Source organism: Rhinolophus sinicus, linkage group LG07, assembly GCF_036562045.2.
Source record: "Rhinolophus sinicus isolate RSC01 linkage group LG07, ASM3656204v1, whole genome shotgun sequence".
NCBI lineage: Eukaryota > Metazoa > Chordata > Mammalia > Chiroptera > Rhinolophidae > Rhinolophus > Rhinolophus sinicus.
The window spans coordinates 69805032-69813291 of NC_133757.1; positions in this window are offsets into that span (position 1 = coordinate 69805032).

Consider the following 8260-nt stretch of genomic DNA (forward strand, 5'->3'; position numbering starts at 1 on the left):
GTTCCCGGGCGTGGTGGCCGCCGTCGCACATACTGCTGACCCTCTGCACCGAGCCGCCGAGAAGCAGGCAGCCGCAGGCGCCCTTTGCCCGGAGCTGTCAAGTCACGGGGGAGCCAGCAGCTGGCACCTTGGCCCCGGTCAGCCTCCAGGCCACAGCCACGGCTACGCACTGTGCCAGAGCCATGGGCCTGGGTCCCCTCTCAGAGGGACTCTGAGGGCAGGAACAAGCAGGGGCTGGGCTTTTGGGGGGAGAGAGATGGCTTTCCATCTGGTGTAGACTGAACACTATAGTGTTTCATTTTGGTTTTCTTGCACAAACTTAGGGGGAATGGACCACCAGCGATTCCTCGGCCCCACCCACTACACCTGGGCCCCACGGTAGCGGTCTGTGGGCTGCTTCTTTTGGGGACTAACAAAAACAAAAGAAACAACTGAAAAATCAATCCAACCCACTCAGACAGCCAGTTCTGGGCTCCCGGCCCTCACTTCCTCTTTTCTGCCTCCCTCCAGCTTATCTGGTGGGGAGGCACGCCATGCTGGTATCTGCAGGACAAAGCCAGGAGGGCCTCGCAGCGATGGGGGTAGAAGGCAGGCAGAAGTTGGGGGAGGCTACATTCCTGGGGATCAGCCCCATCTGAGTGCAGAATGGGCTGGGGATTGCTGGCTTTTCAGCCAGTTTTCCAAAAAGGGTCCTTTTTGTGCCATGTGTCTCGAGAGGGTTGAACCGTAACCCCCTATTCGTGTCTTCAGTTGGAGCAGGTGGTGCTGCTGGCAGTGGGCCCGAAGGGACTTGGGGTCCTTGTAGGGTGGGCATCTTGACTTCCTAGCACCTCTCAAAGGCCCAGATCGCAAAAAGGGAACTGGATTGGGCTCTGTAGGGGTGGCATGAGCGCATGGGTGGGGCACCCAAAGTATTAGCCTTTCCCCAAGAAGGGGCAGCGTGCCAAGCATCCCACAGCCCAAGCCTGTCTAGAGTGCCAAACCACCCTGGCCCAGGCCTCCTGGAACCCCACAGGCTTGTCTCCACCCCAGGGGCTGAGGGCAGGGCCACCCCTGTGCGCGGTGGGTCTGAGACCTATTCTGTGCCAGTGCCAGCTGGGGTGGGAGGTCTCGGCCCCTCCCTGGCCCTGTGAGCTTGGTCACTTTTGTTTTCCCACTCTGATGAACTCCCCTCCTAGTGCTTTCTCTCGTGTGCTGACGTCCCAGCTCCTCCCACTGTGTCAGGTCGCCCAGCAGTGCAGCCAATGCCCTGGGTGCCTGTCTCTCCGAGAGAGACATGTTAGTGCCAATGTCCCCAGCGGTGGTGTGGGAACTGTGCCTATCGGCAGGGTGGACACTGTCTGGTTATACTTGTATATTACACAGTCCTGATTTCAGACGATTTAAACCTTAACCTATTTAAAACATGAATATTATATAAAATGCTGTTTTTAAACCTTTTGTCATTTGAAATGCATGTATTGTCGTGTGCACTAGGGGTGGGCCCGATTAGCTCAACGCCAGCCTCCTGTGGCCGAGGCTGTCTCGTCCAGGTGGGTGGGATGGCAGGCTCTGCTCAGCGTGTTGGGGCGCTGACCCCTTAATCTAGAGATACCTGATGGAAATTGACTTTTCATATCTTTCTCCTGAAATGAATTGTTTTAAATTGGAATAAATCTCGTTCCTAAACACTGTGGCCCCTCTGGCTTATTTCTTGTTGCTAGCTACAGGGGTGGATGGAGGGCAGTGGAGGAGCCATGAAGGCCCCCATGGTGTCGCCTAGTCCATCCATTCAGGCTGGGGTCTGAGTTCCCGGGAGCCACGCCTTCCCTTGGGCTGGGACCATGACACCAGAGCCCCTGCTCTGAGGTCCTCTTACTAGGCCCCTGACTTCAAAGTCGCTTGTCTTGAGGGCTGGAGCATCTTGCAAGATAAGCACCTCCTTATTGGGGGCAGGGTACAGGTGTGCTACTCATGGTTGGAGATGCTGCTATGAGGACAAGGCCCCACCTGTCTAAACAGGATGTTGGACAGTGGGCTCTGCAATCTTTTTTTCCTTTTAAAAAAAAATATTAATCATGGTCAGTAGACATAAAATGTACCATCTTAACCATTTCTAAATTCACAGCTCAGCAGCATTAAGCACGTTGACGCTGTCGTGTGACCATCCCCACCATCCATCTCCAGAACTTTCTCATCGTCTTAAACTGACACTCTGTCCCCTTCCCCTCCCCCAGCCCCTGGCTCCCACCATCTATTCTCTCCATGAATCTGACCCCTCTAGGGACCTCCTGTGAGTGGAATCACAGTGTTTACCCTCCTGTGTCTGGTTTATTTCACTGAGCATAACATCCTTAGGGTCCATCCACGTTATAGCAGGTGTCAGAGTGTCCCTTTTTAAGGCTGAGTACTATTCCCTTTTTGGATGGACCACATTGTGTTTATCCATCATCCGTCCGTGGACACATGGGGTGTTCCCACCTTTTGTGCATTGTGAATAATGCTCCTGTGAACACGGGTGTACAAATAATCTCTGAGTCCCTGTTCTCAATTCTATTGGATAAATACTGAAATTTGGAATTGCTGGGAAGTCTGTTAACTTAGTAAGGAACTGCCATCCCATTTCCCACAGTGGCCACACCATTTCACGTTCCCTCAGCTGTGCACAAGGGTTCCAGCTTCTCCCCATCATCCTCCAGTTTTATTTACTCTTTCATCAGCGGGATATGCCTTGAAGTCCCGCTGTATGCCGGGCACTGTCCTAGGCACTGCAGATACAGTGGGGGGTGGAGTGGGGTAGACAGCATTTGTCACCATGACTTAATCTGTGAAGAAAAGCAGAGCAGGGTAGTGGGATGAGCAATAGTGACACTGCAGACTTTTCAGCAAGGGCCTTTCTGAGAGATGGCCTATGGAAGACATGAAGAGAAGGGGCCATGCAGTGATTTGAGGGAAGGGCTTTCCAGACAGAGAGTACAGCCCATGCAGGACCCGCCTGACAAATTGAAGGAGTAGCTGGGAGGCCTGTGTGGCTGGAGCAGAGTGAGTTAGGGGGACATAGGGAGGAGGTGAGGGCAAAGGGGACGGGGGCAGGTCAAGCAGGGCCTTGTGGGTCACTGGGAGGTCTTGGGGTTTTGTCACGAGGGAGGTGGTCACCCTAGAAAGCTGTGGGCACAGGAGGGATGGGACCTGAGTCAGGTGCTCACAGGTGTCCTCTGATGGCTGCTGCAGGAAGGATAGACCAAGGAAGATGCAGGACCTGACCTGGGTGCTCTGGTGGCTGTTGCTGTGCGGCGGAGGGGGGGGGGGTGTCAGGGGGGTGGTGTCAGACTGGGGAAAAGAGATGCAGGATTTGACTCGGGTGCTCACATGCGCCCTCGGGTGACCGTTACGTGGAGGATGGACTGGGGAAGGGCGATGTAGGTCCTGAAATGGATGCTCACAGGCGCCCTCTGGTGAGCCTTACGGCGAGGACAGACGGGGAAGGATGACGTGGGACATGACTCGCTCCCACGCGCCCTCTGGTGGTCACTGCGGGGAGGACAGATCGGGAAGAGCAAGGGCGGGACCTGAGGGGCTCTCTGGTGTCTGCTGCGGGGAGACACTGGGAAAGGGCGATGTAGGACCTGACCTGTGTGCTCACAGGCACCCTCTGGTGGCTGCTGCCAGGAGGACAGACTATGGGTGGCGAGAGGGGGAGCTGGGGGACAAGAGTGGAGCAGACTGCACTGGTCCAAGTGGAAATTAATGGGGCTGGACTAAATGAAGGCAGAGGAGGGAAGCAGGATTTGGGAGGTCGGTGCGGGAAGAGAGCCTTATTGAGGCTGTAGATGCACCTGGATATCACCTGTACGCTATGTCCTTCATGTTCACCCGGGGCAGCTCGATTTTGCTCGCTCGCTGTCCCACCCACGTGCAGGCTCTACTTTGCATCTTCGAGGGCGAGGTCCTGTCATCATCTCGGTTCTAAATGGGAAATCGGGGCAAAGAGCGGTCTGCTCTTGCCCTGATGGTAGGCCAGCGCTTCTCGGTTGGGTCACCAGCTATGACCTGTCCAGCCAGGTAGGGGAAGGTGCAAAAAGAAAACGTAGGGCTCTTGTTTCAAAATTAGGAGAATTTTAAGACCAAAAAAACTTCTGAGCCTGGGTCCTACGATCACGAAGCTGGCCCTGCTGGCCCGGTGATGGACCCTTGGGCTCTTCCCACATTTTGGCTATTGTGAACAGTGCTGCTGTGAACACGGCTGTGCAAATACCTGTCTGAGTCTGTGCTTTCCATTCTTTCAGATATATACCCAGAGGTGGACTTGCTGAATCGAGACTTTTTTGTCTTATCCAAATAAATGACTCATAAGTAAATAACAGGAGAGGGATGGACTTTGTATCCCAGGCTTGTGCCACCTAGGGGTGGGGTGGGCATGACCTCGGGTGTGGGTAAGGGCAAGGTCCAGAGAGGCACGCAGCTGTGGCCTGCAGCGGCCGATAATCCCATCAACTGAGGAGTGGGAGGTACTTTGACACTATGTAAATGTCCTATTTCTCATTAAAGAAAAGGGCCATTTTTTTTTACTGATTATATATATATATATATATATATATATATATATATATATAAATTTATTGGGGTGACAATTGTTAGTAGAGAAGGGCCATTTTTAATAACAAGCTTCGAAGAGTGCCCCTTTTCTGAATAAAGGAGAATCTTTGGGTTGGAATAAATTTAGCTGTTCAAAAACTCCCCAGAGCTAGTGGGGGTGTGAATTAGTGCATGCACTTTGGCAAAAGTAGCTAATATCTGGGGATACTTGATAACCCAGCACTTCCACAATTCGGTATTTATGCACAGAATTTCACACATGGTTATCAAAAGGCATGGACCAAATGTCTGTAGCTGCCCTATTCATTACAGCCTCCAAATGAACCTTAATTAAGCCCCCATCAACAGCGGAATGGAAACCTACTGCAGCCTGGCGATGACAGGTAATAACACTGTGCTGTGCTTTGGAAAGTTGCTAAGAGAGTAGATCTTAAAATTTCTCGTTACAAAAAAAAATTGTAATGTGTGGTCTTGGATGTTAACCAGATTTATTGTGGTGATTATTTCACAATATGTACAAATATCGAGTTATTGTGTACACCTGAAACCATGCCAATCATTTAAAAAATAAATAGAAAATACTGGTAAAAAAACACAAAGAGTGGGTGATTCGATGATGGGATGGTCACCCAATGGAATCATCTGTGGCAATGAGAATTAGAGAACTACAACCACATGCACCAATGCGGATTTACTGCACAAACATAATGAGTAATAGACAGAAACCAGACACACCAGAATTCATCTTGCACAATTCCATTTATAGCAAGTTCAAAAACGACAAAAATTAAATATGAGTGTTAGGGTTGCTTAATTCAGTTGTAAATTTATAAAGAAAAGCAAGGAAGTAAAGAGGTACATTACATAAGAGACTCAATTCTCCAAGAAGACATAACAAGTGCACGAAATAGATGAAGCAAAATATGATAGGACTGAAAGGAGAAATAGGCAAATGTACAATTATCTTTCAACAACCCTCTCAGCAATAGATTGGATGAGCATACAGAATATTAGCTAGAATATAGACAACACCATCGACTAAATACACAAATACAATGAAATTATTTTGGGCAAAATTCAATGCAGAAAGGAGGACAGTTTTTTCAACAAAGGGTGCTGGAACAACTGGATATCCACATGCAAAAAGAAAGAAAGGAAGGAAGGAAGGAAGGAAGGAAGGAAGGAAGGAAGGAAGGAAGGAAGGAAGGAACTTCTACAAAAATTAACTCCAAATGGGTCACAGATCTAAAAATGTAAAATATAAAACAATAAAACTCCTAGAAGAAAACGTCTTTCTGGCCTTGGGTTTGGCAAAGAGTTACTAGATAAAGCACCAAAAGCATGATCCATAAAGGAAAAAAATCGAGAAATTGAACATCATCAAAATTAAAATTTTTGGCTCCACAAAGTACACAGTAGTGAGGATGAAAAGCTGAACCACAGACTGGGACAGAATATTTGCAAAGCACATATCCAATAAAGGACTTGTATCCAGAATATATAAAGAATTCTCCAAACACAATAATAGGAAAACAACTCATTAAAGAAATGGTAAAATTTGGACAGATGCTTCATTGATGAAGATATGGATGACACATAAACAACACGAAAAGGCAGTCAACATCATTAGTCAATCAGGGAGATGCAGATTAAACCCACAATAAGATACCATTACTTATGCCATCAAATGGCTAAGATAAATACTACAGACAAGACCAAGTGTAGGAAACTGGAATGCTCAGACATCACTGGTGGCGATGCAAAATGGTCCGGCCACTTTGGGAAGCCTGTCAGTTTCTTACCAAGTTAATCACACAATTATTCTAGGACCTAATGATCCCACTTATAGGAATTTATCTTAGAGACCTGAATATGTGTGTTTACAGCAGCACTAAACTGCAGACAATCCAAATATCCTTCTCTGGATGAAGGGTGGTGCACGCACACAACAGGAAACTACTCAACAGTCGCAAGGGATGGGCTCTTTACACACCCAGCTTCATAGACGAATCTCATATGCCGAGTGGAAGAAGCCAGTTTCCAAAGCCACATCATGTATGAATCCATTTATATGACATCCTCAAAAAGATTAAAAAATCGTAGCAACAAAGAGTGGATCAGTGGTTTCCAGGGGCTAGGGGTCTGACATTACAAGGGAGGGAGATTTTTCAAGGAAAGGGACTATATTCTGTCAACTGTTTCACTGATAATTTATATGACTCTACCTGTGTTAAAAGTCATAGAACCGAACACCAGAGAAGTGAAGACAACGTCACATACATTTAAAAACTGAAAGATGAAATAAATCTTATTGCCAAAAAGTAACACCACCACCCCCCCGCCCCCAGCCGCCCCAAACAGAAATACCGTGGAAGTCAGAGCAGTGCTGACCGCGGGGTGGAAGGAGGAGGTTCCTATTGGGAAGGGTATCTGAGGACCCTCATGGCATTGACAATGTCCTTCGTCTTGGCCTGACTGGGGATCATATGGGTGTTGGTTACAGAAGAATTGATTAGGTTATATATTCATGTTTTACATGTTTTCTCTGTGTGTGTGTGTGTGTGTGTGTGTGTGTGTGTGTGTGTATGTGTGTGTGTTTCAAATATGCACAAAAATTCACCCTGGTACTCCCCTATAAACTAATACTTGACAAATGTCCCCACGAGCACCTGACATGTGAAAAAGAACCAGTTCCCTTTTGGGGGGAACTGGAAGGGACATTTGTTTTGAAACTGGAGAAATTCACAGAAGCCAGGCCCTGGCAGGGATCGAGCGGGCTGGGCATTTTTCTGAGCAGAGGGAGCCCCAGAAGGTGTTAGACCAGGACCTGCACCCAGTCCTGTTGTGACATGCTGTGGCTGGTGCCTTTTGGGAATGGCATCAGGGAGCTGCCCGGAGGGGATGGCTGCATGTTCCCGGGCCTCCTACACTTCCTTTCCTCTGCTCTCTGCTCTGTGACTCAGCCTGGTTCTGCCAAGCTGGTTATTTCTGTTCTGCCCTGTCCTCCCAGCCCTGCTTAGCTCAGACTGATTTCTGCTTTTCTTCACCTGCCATCAGTGGGAAGTCACCCCTACCTCCTCAGGGCCATCCTGCTGGAGGGCGGAGGGTGGGTGGGCAGGGCAAGGCCTGCTGGCCCCAGTGACCTGATGAGCCCCTATCAAACTTCCCACCTGCCATTGGTCATGATTCAACAGCAGAGAAAACTGGACCTCAGCACTTACGTGCTGGCTGGGGTGTGGGGGAGGGTGACGGTTGCTGCTGTGTGATCCCAGGCATTCACTCACCCTCTCTGAGCCTTGATAGTGCTATCTGTGAGGGGTCCAGAGCCCTGTATTATGTATATCTGGGGGGAGGAGGGAGCGGTGTTCCAGAACTTTCTAGAGCTTTCAAGAATCTCTTGAAGGGGATTCTGCACCCAGACATGGCCAAGATCTGCTAGATTAGAGACAACTTGTGACCCCCTCTTTGGCTGTGAGAGTCTAGAAAGCAGCCATATGTTCACCCCCTGCATTCCTGTCCAACTTTGAGGGTCCTGAGGGCTAAGGGGGTCAGGGCAGGGGCCCTTGACCAGCGGGTTCAACTCCCAGGGTCCTCTTGTGCTCAGGCTCCCTGTCTCCTCCTGGTCCCAGATGTCATCTGGTCAGCATGACCTTCTGTGACTCCCTGTGTGAAGTCAGAGCCCAAG